This window comes from Anabrus simplex, chromosome 1 (assembly GCF_040414725.1).
Source record: "Anabrus simplex isolate iqAnaSimp1 chromosome 1, ASM4041472v1, whole genome shotgun sequence".
In the NCBI taxonomy this organism is placed as follows: Eukaryota; Metazoa; Arthropoda; class Insecta; order Orthoptera; family Tettigoniidae; genus Anabrus; species Anabrus simplex.
Genome location: NC_090265.1, coordinates 432,054,248 through 432,081,044, shown reverse-complemented (window position 1 = coordinate 432,081,044; position 26,797 = coordinate 432,054,248). Strand labels below are relative to the sequence as shown.

Genomic DNA, 26,797 nt, shown 5'->3' with positions numbered 1-26,797 from the left:
TGAGCACCTAACAGAAGTTGCCCTATGAAGACTTTTCTTACAGTATGTGTAAAAAGACGAAATTAGCGGCACTGCAGTGTGGCGTTTGATGAGTTTCGAGTCTAGGCCAATTAGTGCAACGTCAGGAATCTATCATCACTCTTCACCATGTGATAAGGACCGCGGGGCTGAGTAGGAATGTCTGCTCATGGCCAACAACCAGTAAAAATGCCACCTGTTCATGAGAGACAGCCATGCAGGGACATCAGTGACTTCCACAGAGGTCACATTACGTCATGAGAGGCTATAACGCATCCTACCGACACATTACTCGGTGTGTAGGCCGCATATCCATGAATCATGGAGGGAGTGGTACGATAAATGAGATAACACACGATGGAAAAGTTGTGGTCACCAGAAGCAGACCACAGCTAGAGAAGATTATCATCGTAGGAGGATGGTTTTAGCCGTTCCGGCAGCATTATCGAAGGCAATAGCGCAGCGGTGACGTACTGTTACACACGCCTCGACGTTAGCTGTTACAGTATGCCACTGTTCGTTACAGTCTGAACTGCAAACTCGTCAGCTATTTGCAGGCTACGACTGACACTCCAGCCCTTGACTACTAGGCTGCAATGTTGCAGCCAACGCCATGAGAGGCGCGCGGCGTGACAACTGGCACAACTCGGACAAATTGTGCTTCTGTTTAAGTGAAAATAATGGCATAATCTGTGCCTGCAGACGGCAGGGACGAGAAGTGTAACGCAGAGTGCATATCAGATGGATTGCAGCAACATGCCGCGTTCTTATTTGCGGTGTCCTCGCGCAAGATAGTAGATCGCTTCTCGTGCGAGTTAATACCGCTACAGCCGGTGGCACTTTCGTTAACAACATACTGGGGCCGGTCGTTCTTCAATGCCGTTAATGCATCCTTGGGGCTATAACTTCGCAGGACAACGCTAGATCATATACTTACTGCAGGGCTAAAATGTGCCTTCTTCTGTTAAGATCCCCTTGTTTTTTATCGATTGGGAGCGTACGGGACATGGTTAAACGATGGGCGCAGCGGTACGATCATCCAACAGCAAATCTTGATGAAATTTGGATGCGGTGAGAGCTTCACTGGCTAGATCACAAGACACTACTCAAACATTGCTTGATTGAGTGCCATCCGCTGATAGTACATTATTAGACAAAAATTGCCACGGACAATTATGGAGCACTGAAAGGGTAGAGCAGTTAAATGCTGATCATTTATTCAGTATTGCACAATGCACATACTCCAAGAAATAAGCGTCATAGTGCAACTTAATTTAGGTGTACTAATACTGATGCTCCTTTAGTGATGCTCTGCCACTAAATAACAGTACCACAGACTAAACATCCAAACAATTGCAGACTAAAGGCCCTACTAACTTGTGCTTTATTTACTTCTTTGTACTTACGTACTGTAAAATGCTTGCTTCTTCTAAGTAAACTTAGAAGTGCATTTAATCCACTGGCATGCTATTCTTTTTCAGAAAATGATGCATGTTGTTTTAAGGGCCCAAACATCAAAGGTCATCGGCCCTTTCAGAACATGCAAAGGAGATCCCACTGATAGAATTACTTAATGAACTGCTGCTGTTCGCCCAATGTACATTTGTAGCTTAGATATCTACTCCGGGTTCTGAAATTGCAGCATCTCAGGGATCAAGTTAGTGCATACCTTTTCAACGAATGTAACGTGAATATGGAACTGAATGTAAAGCTTTTGGTTTTTGTGGAATTCACGAAAAAAACTCCTTTGAATGTAGACAAAAAGGACAGTCCTTTGCAGGCATTATCCGCAATCAAGTAACATCACATTTTTCTTCCTTCAACACCACCTTTCCATGTTCATTCAGGGCCAGCAGAGAACCCATACTCAATTTGCAACTATACAGTCGGACTCACTTCCTGCATATTGAAAGTCCAACACAAAGTCAGTGGGATTAAAACTCTGGGCATATTCCCTCTAATAGAGTATACCACACATTGGGTTGTATTATTCCAGTCAGTAGTGATTAAAAATGGGATCCAAATTCCAGCTGCCCGCAAGAGTTATGAAGCCGTAAATAGGAGCCGACCTAGCTATAGGAGGTCCAGGGATTCTCTGCAGAAGTGGAAGAGGCTGACTGTGAAGCTACATGCTACATGGCGAGGTAGCCGGGAATGCTTCCTGCCGTTGACAATATGACCAATACAGTAACTGAAGGCAAGGACACTCAACTATAATCTAAGCCTAAATTATTTTCTTGGTTTTGTGTACAACATAGCCTCTATACATGGTTTCCTTCTTTATTACACATAATTATAACGTGTTTTGGAGAGGATATCTTTGACTGTCAAGCATTGATTGAAATCTGTGTCAAAACTGCACTAAGATGTGTGATATTATTTGGTTGGCTTTAAAGCCCCATTTCATTTTCTTGTAATTCTGTCTACTGAACTCTGGGTCGAATATGCGATTAACGATGAGCGCCAAACGAGAGTGGAGTTTCTTCGCTGCCCAGATTTTGGCGCTATCTAGCCTTGGCCGCGTTATTTCTTGTGCCGTCACTTGTCGAATTCATTTGGTCAGCGACAATGGACTGACGAGGGAACACATACATGTGTTACACTCGGATTCGGTTGAAATTTGGTAGGAATATTCGTGGGAGGCAGTAGAATGTTAAGGTGAAAACTGCATGTGCCCAGCGCAAGTTTAAACGTCAAAATTGAACAAATAAATAGTCGTAAAATTAGAAGTGCCGCGGGAGTATCGGGATGTGGCGGAGAGGTAGGGAGGAGCGAAGCAGTGGACGTGAACCAACCCGAGTTCTTGTTACTCATTATTGGCATCGTTGTTCAAACATCGTCCTTTGTACACTTGTTTCATGTGCTGTTTTAATATTTACGTTCTGCACATCTCATCGGGAAGTTAAGGAGAACGCGCTAACTATACGCTGCCTGGCTGCTGGCGCAGCACGTTACAGCAGGTTGGTTCACGTCTGCTGCTTCGCTCCTCCCAACCTCTCCGCCACAACCCGATACTCCGCGGCACTTCTAATTTTACGACTACTTATTTGTTCAATTTTGGCGTTTAAACTTGCGCTGGGCACATGCAGTTTTCACCTTAGCATTCTACTACCTCCCACGAATATTCCTACCAAATTTCAATCGAATCCGAGTGTCACACATGTATGTGTTCCCTCGTGAGAATTGTCGTTTTGTTTGGATCTTCGGAGAAGAGGCATGAACCCTTGCTACAGCTGCAAGTTTAATTGGATTTTAAGTGAAAGGAGGAGAAATGTGGACGATGTACGACCCGGGTTGATTAAATCGCCACCCAGCGATACGCCAAATTAATTAATGAATTATTCTTCTTAATTTTAATGGATATAATCTGTAAGTAACATACTCAGTCTTTCTTGGTCCCCGGGCTGAATTCAAGTGATGCCTACATAGTGAATATTTGGACTATGATTGGTTTGCATTGTGTACCTCAAAATTACGTTTGGTGACATTTATTTGACTTCAATGATTAAGAAATTGTGTTAGGTAGAAATGCGATATGTTCAAGATAACGTGAATCTTCTGCATTCATTAGGAGTAACTGTTAGGGGCTTTCCTTATAAATGCTAGACGAGTAATCATTGGTTTTCATTCGTTTTCGGTGGAATATAAGTAGTTAAATATGATTATTTTAAAAATATAATTTACAAGCTAAACCACCATTGAATTAAAATAACAATCCATCTTTTCTGAAAACAATCACCATGGTGATACGAGTTCGACCTGGAGACCAAGCGATCTTAACGGTATAGTGTTCACAGGGTTCCCAACGTCCCCCCCCCCCCTCCCAAAAGGTCGCCTCCAAAAGTCCAGCATCAAGACATTGTAGATCACCATTTTCGACAGCAATGGCATGATTCACCAGGAATTCGTACCCGAGAGTCAAGCTGTCACCACCGCACTCTACAAGAACGTTTTGATACGGTTGCTGCCACACTTCTGGCGTATTCGGCCAGAGTTGTGAGGATTGGAAAGTGGAGTCTCTTCCACGACAGCGCGGGCCACACACTGCAGTCTGTGTGAGAAAATTCTTGTCTAAGCGGCGTGTAACCGTTCTCGAAAATTCACCATATGCCCTGGATCTGGCGCATGCAGATTTCTTTTTGTTTCCCCGCCTCAATGGAATCCCGAAAGGCATACTTTGTGTTGACATACCGGACATCCAAAGACATTTGACATCAGTCCTTCGATCGAATCCAAAAGACGTCTTCGCTGCCAGTTTCCAGCAGCTTTATACAAACGTATGTTGTGGCCAATGGCGAGTATTTTGAAGACCGCTAAATGTATGTTGTTTGTAACTTATGGTTTCTTTGTGTTATAATCATTCACTGTTCTATTTAGTCACACCTGTATATTGTTGAACTAGCTGCACCCAAGCGCTTCGCTACACACACAAATCGCACTGAGTTTTTTAAAACTGAACGATAATTTATATTATCAAATGAACGGGTCATGTTACACCATGTTACACAATAATACTTATAAAAAGGTGAACCATGTCCACTGTATTCATCAAATTGAAATTAGGTTAAGATATTGTGACTATGAAGGCCGAGAGAGTGGGGATCGGCGGAAGTCTGTAAAGCTGGGGCAGCGGCGACAATGTCTGCGGAGCCAGCAGAGAGCAAAACAATACCGCTAGCTCGCGATAAGGGATCTCCTTATACGCCGCTGGAAACTGATTGGCAATGGAGCAGGCACCCACACTGATCTGGAAATGGAATCTTCGAGAATCTTCTTCGTGAGTGAGTCAGTCGTAAGTGAACGCGATCCGATACGAGAAGGTCGCGAGTCCGTGAAGAGCCATTGATCGGAAGTGCACCCGTCAGGCGGCTACGCGGTGTTCAGGGAGGCTTGTTAGTGAACTGTTACGGAATGACACTACGTTCTGACAAGCCGTATCGGAGTACAGGATTTCGATGCGCTATAGGGCTGTGTGTTCAGTTACGATCATGAGTAAAAAAAAAAAAAAAAGTGTCGAGCGGAAAATTCAAACGCGAGTGAATTTGTAAATAAACTGTAAATAGACGTTTATGTTTATATTTAATGGATAGTGATAACCCGCCAGAATACGTATATAAATGGTTTCTTTCCACTAAATGTATTTAACATTTCTATTCATTTTTGTTTCTTACGCTCATGAGCCTGATACCTTCAGAAAACAATGTTTCCAACTGGGTGACAAAATGCCTACATTTCATACTGTTTTGTTTTCTAACTGCTTCTGTTTGGCGCCCTTGGGAAGGTTTGGTAATTTTAGAATTTCCTAGGGATCTTGCGTGTATCAGATTGTATGGTACTAAATTTTAAATTTCTAGGCTATCTGGAAACTTATCCTTAGTTCATGTCCAATACCTCTGTACATCGTTACACTCCGACTTCCATATATTAGTATACATTTCAGTGTCATACTACAGTAATACGATAAACAAACAAAAATCCTATGGCACGTTAGCAGGACTGAAGTTTGTTTGTTTTCTTAATGCTAGGGTAAACTAAAGAGTTACTATCGTAACTGCAGTTCACTGCAGTAAAGTGGAAGGTGACTGACAAATCATCTTGACAGAAAATACACACTACGTATAAATGAATACACTAACATTTGTTTAAACGAGGGAATGATCAAAATACATTTATAATTCAACAGTTACTACAGCAATCCCAGTCTTCACAATGTGGCGCTGAAAAAGAAAATAATTAAGTTACAAGAAAATAACTTCCTGAAATATAATTCTACGGACTAAAAACATGCTATAACTATGCCACACGAATGAAAACAAAAGTACAAACATGTTGCTTCATGCGAAGACACCATCACACACGCATATATATAAGAACGAAAAAATAAACGGCGTTAGCAGGGATGCAAGACGGCTACACTTGGACAGAAAACGTAACGAACAGATTGAGCAATGACTTTAATTTCAATTTTCTAACCCAAGTTTTAATAACTAAGTGAAAATTTGATAATTTACCACAGGCACATGAATTTGAAGTGGAATTTGAGTTTTGTCATTGTCAAAGACCAGAGTTCCTCTGGTCTAATAGCAGCAGTCAATACATTCTTAGAGAGTTTTAAGTTTTAAGTGCTGATTTAAGTGCTTCTAGCCAATGTCTGTGAACTATAAATGACGTACAAAGTACACAGACCTGGTTGAACAAGCACTACGGAGGCCACGATATACGATACCCTGTCCATCCTCGTACATCAGGCTCTTCGAAAAAAAAACCCGCCGTTTTGGCACCCCACACCACCGTTGAGTTTTGGAAGGAAAAATGACCTGATTCATTCATCTGTGAAGCGACACACCTCTGCCAATGATTCACAAGGATCTCAATCCTATCCCTGAAGAAACGTTGTTTCTGTGAGGCAATGGAGGCCCGGAAACCATTTCCTGCTGAGCCCTGTTTCTAACACCTTGTATTTGATATTTGCTTTACGTCGCACCGACACAGATATGTCTTATGGCGACGATGAGATAGGAAAGGCATAAGAATTGGAAGGAAGCGGCCGTTGCCTTAATTAAGGTACAGCCCCGGCATTTGCCTGGTGTGAAAATGGGAAACCACGGTAAACCATCTTCAGGGCTCCCAACAGTGGGGCTCGAACCCATTATCTCCCGATTACTACCTTGTATGTGAGAAAGTGGCTTAGATGTATAAACAGAACTGTGTAGAAGGTGTGGAATTACTTTATACTTCAGGTCACACTGTTTCTGTTTGGTATTTATTGCCACGTGGACTAACGCGTCGTCTGCAAAGATCAGAAGACCTTTACTACTGACGAAAGATGGCCAATTTTTTCCACACAATTGCCACAATTTCTACACAGTACGTGACCGTGGTAACGGTTTCACCAAGAGGAGAAAACTTGTGATGGACACCATTCAGAGCCATACACCACACTTGCAAGCAATCCTTGTGTGTCGTCAACTCTGAGGTCGGGAAGTGTTTATGTATTTCACCAACGTCCAACCACCGCCAACTTCACTTGTGATTAGCGTACACTTTTCAATATACACTGACATGCGAAAAGTCATGGGATAACAGTATTTAAAGGTAACAGTTGGTGGTGCCACCATACCGTGACGTCTTGAAAGTGACCAGACCTGCATCAAGTGTGATCTAACCTTGTGAGCCAGATGAATAGAATATTCCATTGACCAAGTTGTGCAGATATTTAACATTCCTCGATCGATGGTGTCACTTATGTACCAGTAAAGCATGGTTCGTACTAGATGTACCGGGCCGTTCTGTGCAGGTCACGATCCGGACGTGGATCCATCAGGTCGATTCACACTATACATGACGCGGTCGAGTCGATCTACGCTCGATCCACCTTTTCTGTTCAGTCAATCTAGTAGGTCCGCCAGTAAACAGTAGTGCCAAAAATTAAAATGTTTTTAATCGAATCATTAATTAAAATTGTCTTGACTCTGGACGAAGAAGAGGAGAATAGGCCCAGTCGGAGGTTCAGGGTGCATCAAATGCTAACAAAGCGAAAAAGAGGAGGAATTTTCACCTTACTTCCAGAGTTAACGATGAATCAAAATTCTACCAGTACTTCCGTATGTCGCATTATGATTTTATGCGGTTGTTGGGGTTCATTGAAGCAGATATTCAACAGATGAATACTTCGTTCCGAGAATGCATCGCGCCGGCTGAAAAACTTGCTGTATTTTTGTGCGATAAATAATACAGTTCTTGATACGCACGCACTCAATCTTTCGTCGTCCATGGTTATCGCAAAAGTAAGGAGCGGCATCCTGTTAATTCTTCGCCCTTGGCCCTTCACGAGTTCCTACTAGACGGTCATTGATGATCCCAGCCGAGCCGTTTCGGTCTCAGATCGTATATACACCGATGAGATGGTCAGTTGATCTTTCCTTGCACGGCTCGGAACATGAAGTGAGAACGATTCCATTGAATTTAATATAAGCGATTTTTGATCAGTCTTGATTGGAACGGCCCGGCACATCTAGTGTAAATAGGGAATGTATGGAAGGTATTATCACCCACAGCGAACAGCGCAGTGGCCGACCACTGATGCTTAATGATCGCAATTAGCGGCGTCTAGCAAGAACTGCCCGTAACAGACACGCCACACTGGCTCAAATTACATCCGCAAACATCCAATGTAGGAGGCAACAGACGCATATCCAGTAGGTCAGTGCAGCGCTCTTTAAAGTCAGTGGGATATGGAATCATAAGACCTACCAGAATACACTTGTTAACACCACGACACCGGGAACAGCGTCTTATCTGGACGCGTGGCGTTGCTAATTGTTCCCTGAAGGACTGGCGACATGTAGCTTGGTCCGATGAGTCACTGTTTCATTTCTTTAGAGCTGATGGTAGGGATCGGATATGGTGCAGGCCCCATGAAGCCTTGGATCTCAGATGTCAACAAGGCACCACACAGGCTGGTGATAGCTCCGTAATGGTGTGGGATGTGTTCACTTAGCATGGGCTGGGTCCGTAGATCCACCTGAACAGGTCGTTAACCGGTAACTGCTACGTGTAACTGCTTGGTGACCACTTCCAGCCCTTCAAGGACTTCACGTATCCCTACAACGATGAGATATTCCAGTAGGATAATGCACCACGTCACCGGTCCCAAGTTGTCCAGAACTGGCTCGAGGAGCGTTCTGGAGAGTTTTAACGACTGCTGTAGTCTCCTCGTTCACCTGATAGGATCCGTGTTGGACACTTGTGAGACGTGGTGGTGAGGTCCATTCACATCGAAGACCCTGCACCTACAAATAGCAGGAAGCTGTGGGTATCTATTTGAACGGTATAGGTCAGAATCCTCCACAGGTGTTTCTTCCACTTGTGTAATTGACGCCACGACGACCTGTTGCACTTGGCCGAGCTAGAGGAGGGCCCACGCGATACTAGACCCCTATCCAATGAATTTTGGCAGGTCACTATGTCACTATACAAGTGAGTAAGGGCTTATTGGTGGAAAACTTATCAGATTATTGCAAATATCCATCCACTGCTGCCTGACATGCAGTTCCTACCCAGTCATCCATTTTTAAAACCATATTTGCTATAAATAATCAGGAATGGTTGAAATGGAACCATTGAATTGTCAGGTCAGTTTCGTGACGGAGTTCCGTCGGTTTACTTCCGTGTATGATTTCAAATTGTCATTATCTACCTCTGATCTGCGTCTTTTGCCGTTCTCATCGTGAAGACTCCGGTATCCGACACGATCATTTTCAAAATAATGTAGCGACACACTGTCCGTTTGGAAGTTGAATCTACGCGCCATGCCGATGAATGACCGAATTCGAACTTTGTAACTGATCTCTCAACATGCTGCACAAAGCCATTACACGCCATATGTCATTTTCAGCTACACTTCTAAAGGCGTAAATGGGGCCTGTTGCGATGACCTTCACAGGAATTACTACAGTTCCATCGGTCTCGTGTAACAAGAGGCAGAAAGGGTTGAATGGCGACATTATTCATTTCATCTATTTGTTTCCGAAAAGCCATGTATAATAGTAGTCCAATTGTTGTGGTCAGGTTTTAAGCCCCTCATCCGTTTCTCACGGCTCCTCAACTAAGATATGATTACAGAAGCTACAAAATATTTTAGCAGGTACAGAGGAATCCTTTAGCTTCCACGGGCCTCCATGGTTTGTTTTTGGGTTCTTGTTTAAAGTTTGTCAGAAACTCGGTAAGTTCTGTGGATGGGAACAAAATATATTCTCAACCTCCCTAATCTTTCCTAGGAGACAACTAAAAGGAGAGACTCTTCGGTGGTTCTCAATTGGCTAACACGGAGTCTCCAGCTGTTTATGCCATTGAGTCCTGATTCTCAAGCCTGCCTCCTAACTTTTACCTCCGAGCTCCACTAGTAAACTCTTATTCTCTTCCCATTCCATCGATATTTAGGTTGAGAGGTATAGGGAGTCTTTGATTTTCGATTTTTTCATAGCATTTCCCTTTTTTGCATCGATAGTATTAAGAAGGGATGATTATCATGTTGTATTACCCCTTGAAACCACAATAAATACAATGATAAAACTAGGAAAATGGTCATCAACCTTGTATACTTAATTTATGGCTATCCCGCATTGTAACTATGTGTGTCAAGTAAAATTATTTGGTATTAGGATTGAGAAATACGCAAGCTTCATCAGTTCCTTAGTATACAGTAGGTGTAGAGCTTCTTATTCTCCATCACCCTGTGGGTAAGGGCAGTAGAATACATCCACAGTATCCCCTGCTTATCGTACGAGGCGACTAAAATGGCCCCCAGAGGTTCTTTACTGGGGATGGCGTGTTGGCGACCACAGGACCTTTAGCTGAGTCCTGGCATTGCTGTCCCTTACTTGTGCCAGGCTCCTCACTTTCACCTATCCTGTCTGACCTCCCTTCGTCAACACTTGTTCTTTTCCGACTCTGACGCTATTAGGTTCCGAGGGCTAGGGAGTCTCATTGTTACGCCCTTCGTGGTCCTTGTCTTCCTTTGGCCGATATTTTCATTTTTCGGAGCGTCGGACCCTTACCATTTTTTCCTTTGATTAGTGTTAATAGAGGATGGTTGCCCAGTTATACTTCCTCTTAAAACAATAATCACCACCACCACCACCACCACCACCACCTCTTATTCTCTAATGAAAAACACTTGATTATTAGGTGACCAGTTCAGAGGTGATGATCTCCCAACAAAGGGCACTATGATGGTGTATACGACCGAATTTCCGCTAAGTATTCAGTAGTACTTAATTATATCGTACAATCTAAAGGGGGGGGGGGAGAATTGAACCATGAGCCTCCTTCCTCGAACAGGTGTTAACTGACAAACGTTCTTAATGTTTCCTTGGCATACATTCCGGTCGTTCACCGCCTAGTACAGCAACCAATTTTCAACGAGGTTAATATCCTTCTGTTCAAATGGGTTTCTACTGCGTATGAATACCAGTAACACAACACTACCCTTGTAGGATAGAGTTACAAATATTTGACATTTTCATACATGGAATAAAATAATAATGCATTTAATAAAGCTCGAGTCATTATGAGAAACGTGATCATTTATGAAATTCTATGCATGCAATTTTTATTACAGTCTTAAAACATATCAAGCAATATTTTAAAAAGTCCTATGGAACAAATATCATGGAAAAATCACGTCTAGAGATTAGACGTCTAGTAATTTACTCCTTATATGCTACTATAACATGGTATACGTTCCTTATCCAAAGTAGAACGTTAGCGACGTAGTCAGTACCAAAGCTACACAAGGAAACTGGGTGTTCACTTCAGGAAGGGTGGCTGGGCGGCGTCTACCGTGAGAGCTCCTGCATGCAAATATAGTGGAGGATAAAATTTCAAGTCCGGTCGGGAATCGAATCCTGTACCCCTCGGACCAAAGGCGAGCCATGGAGCTGGAACTAAACATGGCTATACCGTTGGCATATAGATACTCTCTCTCTCTCTCTGTTGCTATTCTTGGCACAGTCCACAGCAAAATGTAGATTCCACCGACGTGTCTTCTTTTAAGGAAGCTGTTGGGGCAGGGTGGCACTGTATAATGATAAGCAGAGCAGGATGAATGCCGTTTGGATGCTATGAAAGGAGCTATGGCAAACCACCTCATTCCCCACCTTGACTGTACGTTTCATTTTTCACCGCCATCGGTTTTTTTTTTTTTTTTCCTATAACCGCATATGTTTCGGTGGTGCCATTTGAGGATCCAAGCAGCCTCGTGATGACTAAACGGACAGACGAAGGTACTCGAGTGACTTGCGCGCATCATATATGACACTGCCGGTCCCGTGGTGTAGGGGTAGCGTACTTGCCTCTTACCCGGAGGCCCCAGGTTCGATTCCCGGCCAGGTCAGGGATTTTTACCTGGACCTGGGGGCTGATTCTAGGTCTACTCAGCCTAGAATTGAGGAGCTATCTGACGGTGAGATAGCGGCCCCGGTCTAGAAAGCCAAGAATAACGGCCGAGAGGATTCGTCGTGCTGACCACACGACACCTCGTAATCTGCAGGCTTTCGGGCTGAGCAGCGGTTTGGGTTTGTAATCATACTGTATATGACACTGCGAATTAAGAACTTCCGCTACAACGCTTAAGTGAGGTGATCAAAATAATGAACTAGGGTGGTCAGTTACGTAAGGTACAGTAACTGTAGCCAGGCGGGCCAATACGTGCTCTAACAACTCTGAAAATCATCCACACCTTGTTTCCAGTCATTGGACTGGATCAGGAATGGAATGAATGAAGCCCCCGTCTAGCGGCGAGTATGTGAATTGTCCGGGCTGCCGAAGATCGTCGCATTTCTCTGGCGTAACGATTAACGACTGAAAGATGAAATCTATCCATATATTCGCTTTTTTTTAAAAAAAACCTGCAGTTCTTGATGTAAAGCTTGGTATTTTGTCGTAGAAGGCAATGGTATTTTTAATCGCAGATCTATATAGAACTGTTGTATTTATTAGCTCATAGGTCAGTCTCGAAGGAACGTTTTTGCCAGGCAGAGAACATTTTTAAGATACACTCTTTCTAGTGTAGCTAGGTTATCATTCGATATATGTTCCTAGATAATGTCTAAGGCGTATATCATGTTGGGCCTGTTTGTATCGTAGACCTCTTCTTTTAGCAGAATGTAAGCTATTAGAACGCTCTGCCATCTGTTGAATATATTTGGAAGCTGGGAAGGGTTAGAGAATCAAATTCCCCTGTGGGTGGGGGCGGTGGAATAACACCTATGGTATCCCCTATCTGTCATAAGAGGCGACTAAAAGGACTCTGAATTTTGGAGCGTGGGTTGGATGTAATTTGAGTCCTGGCATTGCTTCCACTTATGTCACGCTCCTCACTTTCATCTATTCTATCCGACCTCCCTTGGTCAACTCTTGTTCTTTTCCGACCCTGACGCTATTAGGTTTCCGAGGGCTAGGGCGTCTTTCATTTTCATGCCCTTCGCGGCCGTTGTCTTTCTTTGACCGATACCTTCATTCTTCGAAGTATTAGATCACTTCCATTTTTTCTCTCTGGTTAGTGTTATATATGGGATGGTTGCCTAGTTGTAGTTCCTCTTAAAACAATAATCACCACCACTTAGAGAATCAAAAAGTATCTAGAAGGGAACAGTATTCTTCCGTGACCAGAGGAAGTGTATACTCTCTGGCTTGACAGGTAGTAACCAAACATGGCTTCACGCAGTCACATTATTGTACGCGCACTTTTTATTGATAGATTTTTGTACTCGGTTAAGGAGTAAGAAGGGAGCACTGTCGGTTCCGGTAGTACTGCCAACTGAATGGAAATTAAATCTGAATTGATCGATAATATGATCGATCGATATGAATTTTCTAAACCTTTATTATCTTGCGCCAACAAATGTGTCACACACACAATATATAATACTATATAACATTTCCCGTAGCGAAACGTGTTCCTACCATGAATTCTATAGTTTGGCTCTGCTGTGTAAACAACAGTACGAATACTTAAAGTGTACGCCAGATGTCGCACGGCGATGATAAGCGATCCTTAGTTTGTGTTTCAAAGCTTGCCAATACGAATCTCGAAGATAACCGAAGTCGACCGATTCAGCACTAGGGTGTAAATCTATCCCTAAAAAGTGCGCAGATAATACTAAGGATGAAAATCAATATATCCGAATATTAATGAAAATTTTAGTCGCTTAGCAACCTGCTAAGTACAGAATGTATTGCGGGTTAGGCTAAGACTTCGCCTGCAATTATTGGAGTGATAACTTTGTTATTTTATGATTTCTCAAAGTTGGCTGAACTTAGTGACCTAACAGTGTTTCATGATTCACCAGCAGGTAATTCCGGAGAGAATAAAACAAAAATGAAGCAAATCGGTCCAGTAAAAGTAACGAACGGTTTTGCCAAATCTGTTTTTAGTAAACTCCTTTAATATATAGATAATAATAATAATAATAATAATAATAATAATAATAATAATAATAATAATAATAATAATGATAATAATAATAATAATAATAATAATAATAATAATAATAATATTTTATGTACGTCCTACTAACTACTTTTAAGGTTTTCAGACACGCCGAGGTGCAGAAAAGCTGCTATTATTATTATTATTATTATTATTATTATTATTATTATTATTATTATTATTATTATTATTATTATTATTATTATTATTATTATTATTATTATTTGTAGGTATTCCTGATTTTAGTATCTATAATTAATGGGTAGAAAATTCCATCGTCACTGAAACTAAGTACTCGGGGAATCAATGAGCTAGTTTTCCACTGACTTCCTCATTGGACCAGAAGTTACATGTTACTTCATGTGATAGGGTGTCAATCGTATTACTAAAGTGTATCCTACACAGTGATACTCAACAATGCACGTAAATGTAGTCACTATTTGTAAGCTGATCTCTCTCGGAGAATAAATACATATTGTCTGCCAATTGAAATGTATATGAAGCGACTCAACACGCCATTCTTTACTCGCCGAGCCTTGCTGCTTTTAACTTTTTTTAAAAATGCTATTTGTTCGGGGCGTCGACCTATTGACATCTTTTGCATCATGTTGATATGAACCTGCGTGTAACTGGAATGGAGGAAGTGTAGTGTGTTGAATGTGAGGAAAGGAACGTTAAGGACGACACAAACACCCAGTCCCCAGGCCAGGGATATTAATCATTTACAATTAAAAGCCCCTGATCCAGCCGGAAATCGAACCCAGGGCCGTCGGGTGACACCGCGGGACCGGACGTCTCGTAACTTAGTCACGCTCATACTGTCAAAGCCAAAGATGAAACTGAGACAAGTCGATGAAATACTCCATACCAGAAGACATAATGTAAGCATTATATTTCAACATAGATGGATCTGATCTTATTAATTGTCATCACTTAGCAGCACAATTGCACACATGGTGGCCATGGTCGTTAAGACGTCAGGACTGTATGGTCTGACACCGTGGTTGGCCTGTTCGAATCCCGTTGGTGGAAAACATTTCACCATCAGAATGTTGGCCAGCAGGTATTTCTAATTACTCGTCGCCTGCAGGTTATATCAGGCTGGTTTCTCAAAAATGTTTGCTCCCGCTCTCCTCCTGACCGGGCGAGTTGGCCGTGCGCGTAGAGGCGTGCGGCTGTGAGCTTGCATCCGGGAGATAGTAGGTTCGAATCCCACTATCGGCAGCCCTGAAGATGGTTTTCCGTGGTTTTCCATTTTCACACCAGGCAAATGCTGGGGCTGTACCTTAATTAAGGCCACGGCCGATTCCTTCCAACTCCTAGGCCTTTTCCATCCCATCGTCGCCATAAGACCTATCTGTGTCGGTGCGACGTAAAGCCCATAGCAAAAAAAAAAAAAAAAAATAGCTCTCCTGACCAATTTGATGTGATGGATTTCTACTAGGATGATTTTGACAGTAATTTCAAACTGTTTTGTCATTTTTACTAAACCAATAATTTGTTAACTATGAGGTCCACAACCTCACCATGTGCTACTATTATTCATTTCCATCTGCATCATTTGTTTTCTCATTCCCTGTTTCTTAGGTTAACGCAGTTTTTAGTTTCAATTATTATTTTAAATTAACACCTGTTTCACTGAATTTTGTCGCAATAAGTTGTTTTTTGCTCTGCATATTGATGTAAATATTGTATATTTGTGCTAATTTTGTTTCCGTCTAGGCTTTCTTTTCTTTGTTTTTTCATTTGCTCCTTCATTATTTTTAGCATTTTTTCAACTTATATTATTCCAACCCCCCTAATTTTTCACTGAAGATGGCTCAAGCGAGCCGAAACATGTTTGAATTTGTTTGCTCCGTCTAATGACGGAATATAAGATGTATTGAATAGGAGGATAATCTCATTTTCCGCCTTTGTAAAGTGAAAACCGTCAATATGGAATGATTCTAATATCTTGTAAAAGCCTGGATTCAATTCCAAACTTTTCCGCAGTGCTTATATGGAGTGAGAGCACACGCCTGTCGGATGGGAACGTCAAACCTGTAGCAGACCCCTTGGTGTTATTCGACAGGGGCTACGTGCCGACATTGGGTTTCACCCTCTCGCTACCTCATTATAATCATCAAACCTTCCGAGCTCAGAACTGAGGAAATGTGAGTGGCAACCACAATATCCCACATCAGCATAGTAATGCATTCACTTACTCTTATCAGTCCTGCAGTGTAAAAATTTTGTGTTCGACCTTTACAAGTCAAATCGTTCTATTTTTCTTTCTTTATTTTTTAAAATTTTCATCTTGTAAACAGTCTGATTTCTCAACATTTCCTTATTCTCCATCACCCGACATTCTCATACTTGGAGGAATCAGAACACATCTTCCTTCTCAACTCACAGGGATTAGTATGAATTGCGCCCATGAGCCCAAGACGAGTTCAGCAGTACTTCAAGGCTACCATATTTTATCGTGAGAAAAAAAAAATTCCCTCCCAAGCGAGTTGGCTGCGTGGCATGGGCAACGTAGCAGTACGCTATGGTGCGGAAGATGGTACGTTCGAACCCCACCATCGACAGTTCTGAAGATAGTTTTCCGTGGCTTTCGTTTTCACACCAGGCAAATGCCGGGGCTTTACCTTAATTAAGGCCAAGGCCGCTTACTTCCCAGGAAGGAAGGACTTGGAAAGAGGTTTTTTAACGTGTAGGTAACCTATTCTTTGCCTTTTCATTTCTACAAAACTACGAGTACTACATCCTACATCTAGTCTAATCTGTTTTTGATACTCATACTCATACCCTTAATGCACTTACTGCCTACACTTCCCTCAAAAACTAACAAAACAAGTTGTCGGTGTCTTACGATATGTTCTACCATTCTCTCTAATCTTCTCGTCAAATTTTGAAAAATCGTTCTCCACTCACTAACTTGAGTCAGCATCTCTTCATTCGCGATTCGATTTACCCATCTCAACTTCAGCACTCTTCTGTAATACCAAATGTCAAAAGTTACTCTTGTCTTTCTTACTGAGCTAGTGTCCGGCTCCATGGCTGGTCACAGGGGTCCTGGGTTCGATTCCCGGCAGGGTCAGGAATTTTAACCATAATTGGTTAATTTCGCTGGCACGGGAGCTGGGTGTATGTGTCGTCTTCATCATCCTACGGGCGTCAAATCAAAAGACCTGCACCTGGCGAGCCGAACTTGTCCTCGGACACTCCCAGCACTAAAAGCCATACGCCATTTCATTTTTACTAAGCTAGTTATTGTACAATTGTCCATATTTCACTTCCCCACAACGCCACGCTCCAGATGAATGTCTTCAAAAACATCTTTATAATTTGTGTATCGATGTTTGAAAAGAGCGGCTTTTTTAAAGGGAGACATTTCTTGTTTGTGCTAGTCTACAATTTATGTCCCCCTTACTTCTTCCATCGCTAGTTATTCTAGTACCCAAGTATCAACATCCATCTACTTCTTTTAAGTCTTAATTTTCTAAGCCAATATTTCTTGCCTCAAATGATATCGACTTTATTCCATTAATTTTGTTTTGAATTTATTCATTTTTTACTTATTTATTTATTTCCATCTTGTACTCATTCTACACCATTGTGCCCATACCATTAAGCAATTTCTCAAGATCACCGGGCGAGTTGTCCGTGCGGTTAAGGGCGCGGAGCCGTGAACTTGCATCCGGGAGATAGTGGGTTCGAACCCCACTGTCGGCTGCCCTGAAGATGGATTTCCGTGCTTTCCCATTTTCACACCAGGCAAATGCTGGGGCTCTACCTTAATCACCGCTTCCTTCCCATTTCTAGGCCTTTCCTGTCCCATCGTCGCCATAAGACCTATCCGTGTCGGTGCGACGTAAAGCAATTAGAAAAAAAAAAAAAAACATTCTCAAGATCCTCTGCGGACTCTGATAAAATAACAATATCACCAGCAAATCTCAGAGTTTTGATTTCGCCTCCTTGGATTGTGATTCCTTTTCCAGATTCTCGATTTCCTTTACCGCCTCTTGTATATAAACATCGGAATGTAGAGGGGACAAACTGCAACCCTGTCCCACTCCCTTCTGAATTGCAGTTTCTTTTTCATAGCTCTCAATTCTTATCACAACAGACTGATTTTTATACAAACTGAAGATAACCTTCTTTCTCAGTATTTAATACCGATCGTCTTCAGAATCTTAAAGAGCTTGGTCCAATCAACGTTATCGAATATCTTTTCTAGATCTACGAATATCATGCACGTGGGCCTTCGTTCTTAATACGACCCTCTACGATAATACGTGAAGTCATTACTGCTTCTATCTTCTGAAAGTAAATTAATATTCTTCCAACTCACCAACTTCCATTCTTCTTCTTCAGCCGCTCATTTGCAAATAATACGGCTGGGAGTCGTGGCGTGCTCCTGTAATCCAGCTACTTGGAGGCCGGGTTTAGACGATGATATGAGGTCGGGAGTTCTGGTGCTCAGTGATCTACGTAGACTTGGTGTCCGCACTAAGCTTGGCATCAAAATGGTTACCTTGGGGGAGTCTGGATTGACCAGGTTGGCTAAGGAGACGCGAACCGGGCCAGGGGGGAAACCCAGCAGCCAAAAGTCTCCGTGGCGAGCAGTAGTGGGATAGCGCTGCGTTTTAAAATTTCGGAAACGCAAGATACTAAACTAATGGTGCGGTAATTTTCACACTTGTCCGTACCTGCTTTTTCTAAAAATAGGTGTAACATTGTTCCCAAAATCAGACGGCACTACTACTTACACACTAAGTAGAATAACCTCGCGGTGCCGGTTTCTGCTAAGGCAGTCGGTAGATCTGAGGGTGCCTTGTTACTTTGCTCTGGGAAATTCTGACCTCAAAACTGGATCTCCCATTTCGTCAGCGTCAACAGGCCCTTCTTTTTCCTGAACATTATCACCTACTTCTTCCTCTTGATACAACTGTTGGATATTTTTCTCCCTAGTCTTATTCCTCTAGAAGTAATTTTCCGTCTGAGCTCTTAATATTCATGCACCTACGTAACCTTTCTACAAAAAGTTCCTTTGATTTTCCTTCATGCAGCTTCTACCTTTCCTAAAATTATACAACCTTCAACGTTCTTGCACTTCGCCTTCAGCCTTCTACTTTAAATGTCTTGCACTTTCTATTTCATTCCTTAGTCGCTTGTATACCTTCCTGCCTTCCTCATTTTTTTTTCCATCCCTGTACTTCCGCCATTCATCGATCAGGTCTGATTTATCCAATGATTCTTACTTGATCTTGCCTTTCTTCGTAAGACCTACTGATGTTATACTTCAAGACTGTCTACCCTTCATCTGTTGTGTTTCTTTAAGCCTTTCCACCCAGTCCTTGTGCAACATATTCCCTGAAAAAGTTCCTCTCTCTTCTTCAATTTTTATACAACCCATCTCTTTGCATTCCTTTCTCCAATTCCTTCAACTTCAGACGGCATTTCATAATCACCAAGTTGTAGTCAGAGTCCACATCTGCTCCTGGGAAGGTCTTAAAATCCAACACTACGTTTCTACATCTCTACCTGATCATAATGAAGTCAATTTGATATCTCACATTCAAGCACACCCAAAATGCCAACCGACTGCTCCGGGATTCGGTCCCGCAACTCGGGTCATTGAAAACGAGCGTCTAAGCAATACACTACTCATCCATTATCAGATCTGGGCCTCTTTAATTAATCTCCGATCGCAAAGCTACCTGGTCGCTATTGTTTTTTATTACAATAACTTCAATTATTTCTTTCACAACTCTAGGAGTTATTTGAGTTAAATCTTATTTGATGCTTATTCACCGTTCATTTTCTCATTGTTTATAAGATAAGAGGTTCTTGTTATATTTTTATCTTTATATATTTACGTGAATGGAGCTTGCAATTGGACTTTGAATTGGTGATCAAGCAGGTGAAGGAGTTCAAATTTAATAATAAGCTCATGATGTACCATATTTCCTTTAAACATATTGTTACACTCGTTCATCTTTACCACTAGTAGGCTATTTATTTCAATGAAGTCTACTAAGTGTAAACAAACAAATATGCTTATATATTCTTTGACACCTTGACATTTAGGCCTACTTTATTTTGTTAGCGTCTTTCAAAATGAAACAGCTTTTCGGCGATGGCCGGGATAGTAAGGACTGGGAGGGTAGCAGTCATGGGCCTAATACACCCCCAGCAGTTGCCTGGAATCAGAAGGAGGACCATGGAAAATCATTTCAGGACTGCTAACGGTGAATGCATGCTTACAACTACACTATTCGTATCTTGTAACCAACTCATTCGGTATATTTCCTTTATACAGAACAATCTCCAAAATCCAGCCGTTCAGTAGTCCGGTACGTCCAGTAAACCTGCCCTTTTTTTCTGCTTGGAAACATCTAGATTTGATTTGTTTTTTAAGAGATTGCAAACAAAAGCTGTGAATATATATCTTCACGCAAGAAAAAAACTAAAATTGACAAAATTCTTAATAGAAATAACAATGGGTAGGCTACTTTCCATTCCTAAAATAGAGTATGTAATGTTATATTTACTCTAGTGGTTTGTAAGTGTTCTTAATTGAAGCGTGTGCTTTTTATTACCCTAAATATTACCAGTATGTATTTTCTCCTATAAAACAAAAAGTTATAGCTAACAAATCCCAATAATCCGGCTTCTGCAGTAATCAGACACACCTCCACTTCCGAAAGGGCCGGATTACTGAGACTATACTGTATTAGTATATTACTGGTTAATATTGATACTGTCATACACCTATCAATGTCAATTGTTACGTACACATGTTATGTGACCCTCTTACACTGATTATGATTTTTTTAAAAAAATAACAATTTGGCATTTGGTCCGTAAGACCATGCTGCCAGCTCTGTACATTTAGAAAACAGGAAGGTATAAGAGCAAATCTTTACAACATGGGACCGTTCACTGATTATGATGGTTCAGTCAGCCTCCGCTTCGAAGGCTAGCGCTGTGCCGCGTCCTTGGAGCCATCTGGTGACGAATGAAAGTACCATTTCTACTTCTATTATAACGTCTAAATTTCACAAGTTCATTGTTTAAGAAGCCTTTCTCGTGGACATTCGAGATTTTCTTCTGATGACGCAGAGCACAGTTCTCTGCGAAACGTAAAGAATTTCACCTTATTTTCTTGACATGGCATAAGCCCAAAAGCCTATACAGTAACATGTCTATAAGTACGGGCCGTGAAAGCATCAATGGCAACATTGGTTAATATTATTTCTCAAATGAGTGTTCAAGAGAAGGAAAAGCGACTTAAGACAATCAACAACAAAATATTCTTTTACCGTGGATATTACGGATATTTTGGCCCTGCTTTGTTGAGCTAACGTACCTATACTGCTCCGTCTATATACACAGTTTGAGCCCTGTTAATGTTATGCCTTTCGTCATGCCATCTACAACTGTAATATTTCTGTTCTTACAGTAGTTCCATTTACCAGTGAAAAGGTGATGATGATGATGATGATGATGATGATGATGATGATGCTTGTTGTTTAAAGGGGCCTAACATCGAGGTCATCGGCCCCTAATAGTACGAAATGAAATAACAAAAAGTTCAAATTCATTCACTGACCAAAATGAAATAAAAAATGTCATGAATGAATGGATGGACATGAAAAACAAACAAAAAAAGCAGTGGATCCAACTCAAAAAAAAGGTATTACTGACCAAGGGACCACTTATAAAGCACAATGATGCTTGATGTCTAAAGGGGTGCAAAATCCATGTCTAAGGCCCCACAGAATGGTACATGTCGCGAGTAAAGTAGAACCATGGTATTTGTTATGTTGGGGTACTAATCAAAAGTAGCGAAGACTCACGGTGTTCCACACAAGATGGTACTACTCAAGTATTGCACTTCGTACAGGGAACGCAGACCTATGGTGTTTCTCACACAATGGCGCCACCTACAGTCAACGCAAACCGATGAGGCTCCTCACCTAGGTGTACTAATCACGGGCGCCGGTATTCCCGTGGTGTTCCTCACATAGTGGGCACCAATCACAGGCAACGCCGACCGACGGTGTCGCTCATATAGCGGTACAACTCACAGGCTACGCCCAGACCCGCGGTGTTGCTCATGCTCACATGGGTACGACGCACGGGTGCTGGAAACCCCCAGGCCAGCCTCTTTACTGGTACTAAAACACAAACCTATTTCGTACCCTAATTTAGTGGTACTACTCGCAAGTACAGGCAACCCATGGTGTTCCCCGCATGATGGTACGAATCAAAAGTAGTTTCATGGTTCTCATTCAATCATCCCTTGGTCGCCCCTTTTAGTCGCCTCTCACGACAGGCAGGGGATCCGTGGGTGAATTCTTCGTCTGCCTCCCCCACCGACACTGGGCGTGTGTTTGGTCCGCGAGAGATATTTTATTTCCCTCAAGTCCGCCGGCAAGCCTATCCGCCACCTGGGACGCGCCACGTGGGAGTATCACCTCTCCCCCTGCTACGCCTGCGTAGCAGGTTCGTGGCCAGTGAAAAGGTACTGGTCCGTTCTATACGTATGCGAGAGTTATAAGGAAGGTTAGTATTGATATTGTTCCATTTGTGGTGATTGAGACATCTTCGACCATCAGTGTCGTACTCCACTACACTCGTGACAACTTTGGATGATAATGGACGTAAATTTAATAATGCGGCATATGATACGAATGGGTGCCCCGCAGAGAGAAATAAAAAGCTGTGATTGCACTTCACACGAGATGTACTTGAAACAGTTCAAGGTAAAACCACGTGGACAGCTGGAATTCGTATTAGAATATATAAAAGGTGCCTCCCATAGTGAAATGTACCTCTCAGATACAAAGTAAGGTTACATAGGGAAAAATCCAGTAACAGTGAGCGTATTTGAGATTATTTTTCAACATTTATTTCAGAATGACACAATACTTGGACTGTTACCAAATTAAAATAAAAGGCTGAAGAAAAGAAATTCTTGCTGCAATCGAAATCGTTATATCGTCACTTTATTTATAACTAGCAAATGTACCCGTGCTTCGCTACGGTATTCTGCACTGTATACGAATATTGAAGTAAATACTGTACATGCAGTAAATAAGATTGTTTTAAAATAGCATGTCTCTTAGCGTTATCCGAGAAACAATATGCAGAGGTCCCCATACGTTGTTTCCAGTGTAAAGTGCTTGTTACGGATTTGTGATGATAACGACAGGCTCACTTCCCTACTGCGATTCACAATCGAGTTGGGAAGTTTACATTATAATTGCAGGCCCCATTGCCTACTGCGCGGTCACAATCTATTTGGGGAGTTTCCGTTACAATTGCAGGCCCCCTTTCCTACCTCCAGACATATTACAAATTGAAGAGTTTTTATTATAATGGCAGGAAACTTCCCTACAACCAGTCAAAATTGAGTTGTGCAGTTATCATTATAATGATAGGCCCCTTTTCCAACTGCCAGCCAGCTTCCTGCCAGTCACACCAAGTTGATGAGTTTCCATCAAAATAGCAGGCCAGTATGCCTAATGCCAGTCACATTTTAGATGGGTACATCTGTTTATAACTGCGGGAACGCTTGCCTACAGCCAAAGACTGTATGCTGCATGCTCCCTTGCCTTCTGAAAGTCAAATCGAGAAGTGAATTATTCATTACAATGGTAGGCCTGCCTCATTAATGCCAGTTACACAGGAATTGGAGAAGGACTCCATTCCTACTGCCAGTCATAGTCGGTGTGCGGAGTACTGATTACAATAGCAGACACACCCTTTCTCGATCGCTACAAAATCGACATCAGTGAATATATATAGTTCGACATACGAAAGTATGTGCTTGTTTACAATATTGCAGACCTTCATTTACAGATTAACTGCTTCTAAACGGTACATCATATCGAGAAAAGATTGTACCATAAGACGCCTGATTTAGCGGCCTAAATTGCTGGTCATATGATATCTCATCTATTCATGGGTCAGATTGAGTTAGAAACTTGGGTAAAATTTGTGTAAGATTATCTCACATTGCATTGCTTTTCGGATAATTAAGTGACAGCTACATACATAGCATTTGGCTCACATATGGCTACTGGGTGGACCAATTTTCGTGTAGAGTATGATGATTCTATCTTTCCTCTAAGTGATGGAAGGTATGAATTATGTATGTGAAAAGTACTACTTTACTTAAGATCGAGAAATAGAGAAAAGTCAAACGTAAAATGGATATAAATACGACAAAAAGTCGTACGACCAAGGTTGTAGATCACTCCAGATTGAACGGGGATTGTGCCATCCGTTATGTGATGATACTTCCCGAAGGTCTGCACCATCATTAAAATTGCCTCCATATTTCGATATTCTTCGGGATAGAAAGGGAAAAATTTAAAGCTCTTGGAAGTTTTCCGCCCGTTACAGGCTAAGTCGTAAAATTTTGCCAAATTTCAGTTTTCTTTCTCGACTGGAAGATTATGCCGCAATCTGGGTTTTCAGTGAGAAGTGTAAAAAGTAGAACTTTCAAGATACTAAACCAAAAAATATGCAGATGATCATTATTACCCCTTAAGCGTGTAGCTGTATGAAAATTTCGACAAAATAGTCTATGTACAGGCACACAGTAGTTACGATTTTATTTACATAGATAAATAAGGAACCTGCTCCACGTACAACACCTTTTGGGCTATATCCGCTGGACTTAACCGGAAAAACGGACCGTTTATGATATCTCCCTTATTAATCCTCCTGTCGAAAAAATGCACATGAAAAAAAGTTTTAGAGATGGAATTCCATCATGTTTGGTCGATTTCCAGTCAGGTTGGTCTTGTACTGTATATATTCTGGAAGAGTAAAATCACCATTTCGGTTCCCTATAAACCGCCAGTCCATTCCGGGAACATGAAATGTTATTGACGATTAACACCTACCGTTGGACAGGTGGATGTTAATATAAAGTTTGACTCAAATATCTTCAGTAGTTTTCAAGTTGTAAAACATACGCTTTACACGCACCCGCTCTTGAGTTAAGTCCGGTGGGACTTGTACCGGAAAACGGTCCGTTAATGATATCTCCCTTATTAATCCTCGTATTGAAATGATGCACATGAGGAAAAAGGCCTAGAAATGAATTTCCATTACGGCAGCTAAATTTACATTAAGTTTGGTTGCAAAATGACGGTTTCGGATTCGTATAATCCCCAGTCAATTCAGGGATTCAGAAACAATACTTGCCCTAAAACCTACCAAAGGACAGATGGATTCTAAATATCAAGTTTGGTGGAAATATATCCAGTAGTTTCCAAGTTTTAGACAAACAGACAAACAAACAAACAGACAGACACCAAAACAGAATATATGCAGATGGTCATTATTACACCTGAAACGGATAACTGTACGGAAATTTCGCCAAAATTGTCAATGTACATACATACTCTAGAAGTGTAGACCTTTATTTCGATAGTTACTGCTTTGCAACTGTACGACGTATCTACAAACGGACTTCACCATCAGACGCCCCTTTCAGTGCTCTACATGGTTGGTCCTATGACATCTTCTCGTATCTCCTTTATTTATGGGTTAGATTGAGTTAGAGTCATTGAATGGGGTGAAATCTTGTACAGTTTTTGAATGCTACTTTATATTTTTGATTCTCATGTGACAGCTAGAATCATAAAATTTGGCTATAACATTGCCAATGGTCATGTCAATGTGCGTGCCGAATGTCATGATTCTACCTTTCCTATAAGTGTGCCAAATGATAACATATACGTGTAAAAGTACAAAATCAACTTGTGTTTAATGTATTAGGGATAGAAATACGACGAAAAGTCACAGGACAAAAGTTGTAGATCTCTCCAAAATGAAACGCAATTTGCTTTGTGACTTTTGATACGACTTACTGATTAGCCACCAATTACCCCGAAACGAAGGTCTGCACCGCCGTTAAAATTGCATCCATATTTCGGAATTTTCCTGGGCCAGAAGTTATACATTTGCATAGCTTAGAATATTTCCTCAAAGGAAAGAGTGTACAGCATTCGGGATTAGCACTCGCATACATACGTGGTAATTAAGGAAGAAAGTAATACAGTTTAGTAAGTTGAAATTAATAGAAAATAGATTATAACAGAGGACATCCGGATGACGACAAATATATAAATACCAAGTGAATGTATTGGAAAATCAAATGCTCCTCAATAAATTATGCCGGAGTGAGTTATGGATATAAGAAAGCGGTAATCGGAGAGAAATTTAGGCGCAGGGATTCTTAGGTAATCAGATAAGAAGATGAATATTTGTGTTATTACTTATGCTATTCGAGGACGGTTATAACCTCCAATGATATTCCGCCAATATCCCGCAGAATGGCCGATTGACGACTCTCTTGCTTTCTACCCAAGGAACAACCACGAATTTAAAGGAATGATGAGGAAAATGACAATACGTTACTTCCCTGCTGGCAAGCAGTCAGAGACGTTGCCATGGTAACCCATATATTCGTTATCGCTCTGTCGGTCCCTCAATGCCGAGCATGGTATCGGCAGAAAATAGTAAATTTCTCCGTCATTTGAAGAGTAAGGTAAATTATGAACACAACGAAAGTTGTTTGTGATGAAGAGACCTTTCACATACGGTCCACAGAGTTTGCAGAAAATCAATAGTATAAGAGAAAATGGAGGAAGACCGTTGTGGTTTTCCTATAGACCCCCGTCTTTTCAAAGATTTTAAAATGATATGCATATCGAAACCTTCCCCGGGGTGAGTATACTCTAAATATGAAGTTTGGTTGAGATCTATCCGGCCCTT

The 26,797-nt window shown here is 41.6% G+C and overlaps 1 protein-coding gene across 3 annotated transcripts in view; it reads right to left on the bottom strand.

The window, feature by feature from the left end:
* Positions 1-26,797, bottom strand: part of LOC136856907 (protein FAM13A) — an 856,533-nt gene that overhangs the window by 257,078 nt on the left and 572,658 nt on the right. The gene's annotated exons all lie outside the window — the stretch shown is intronic.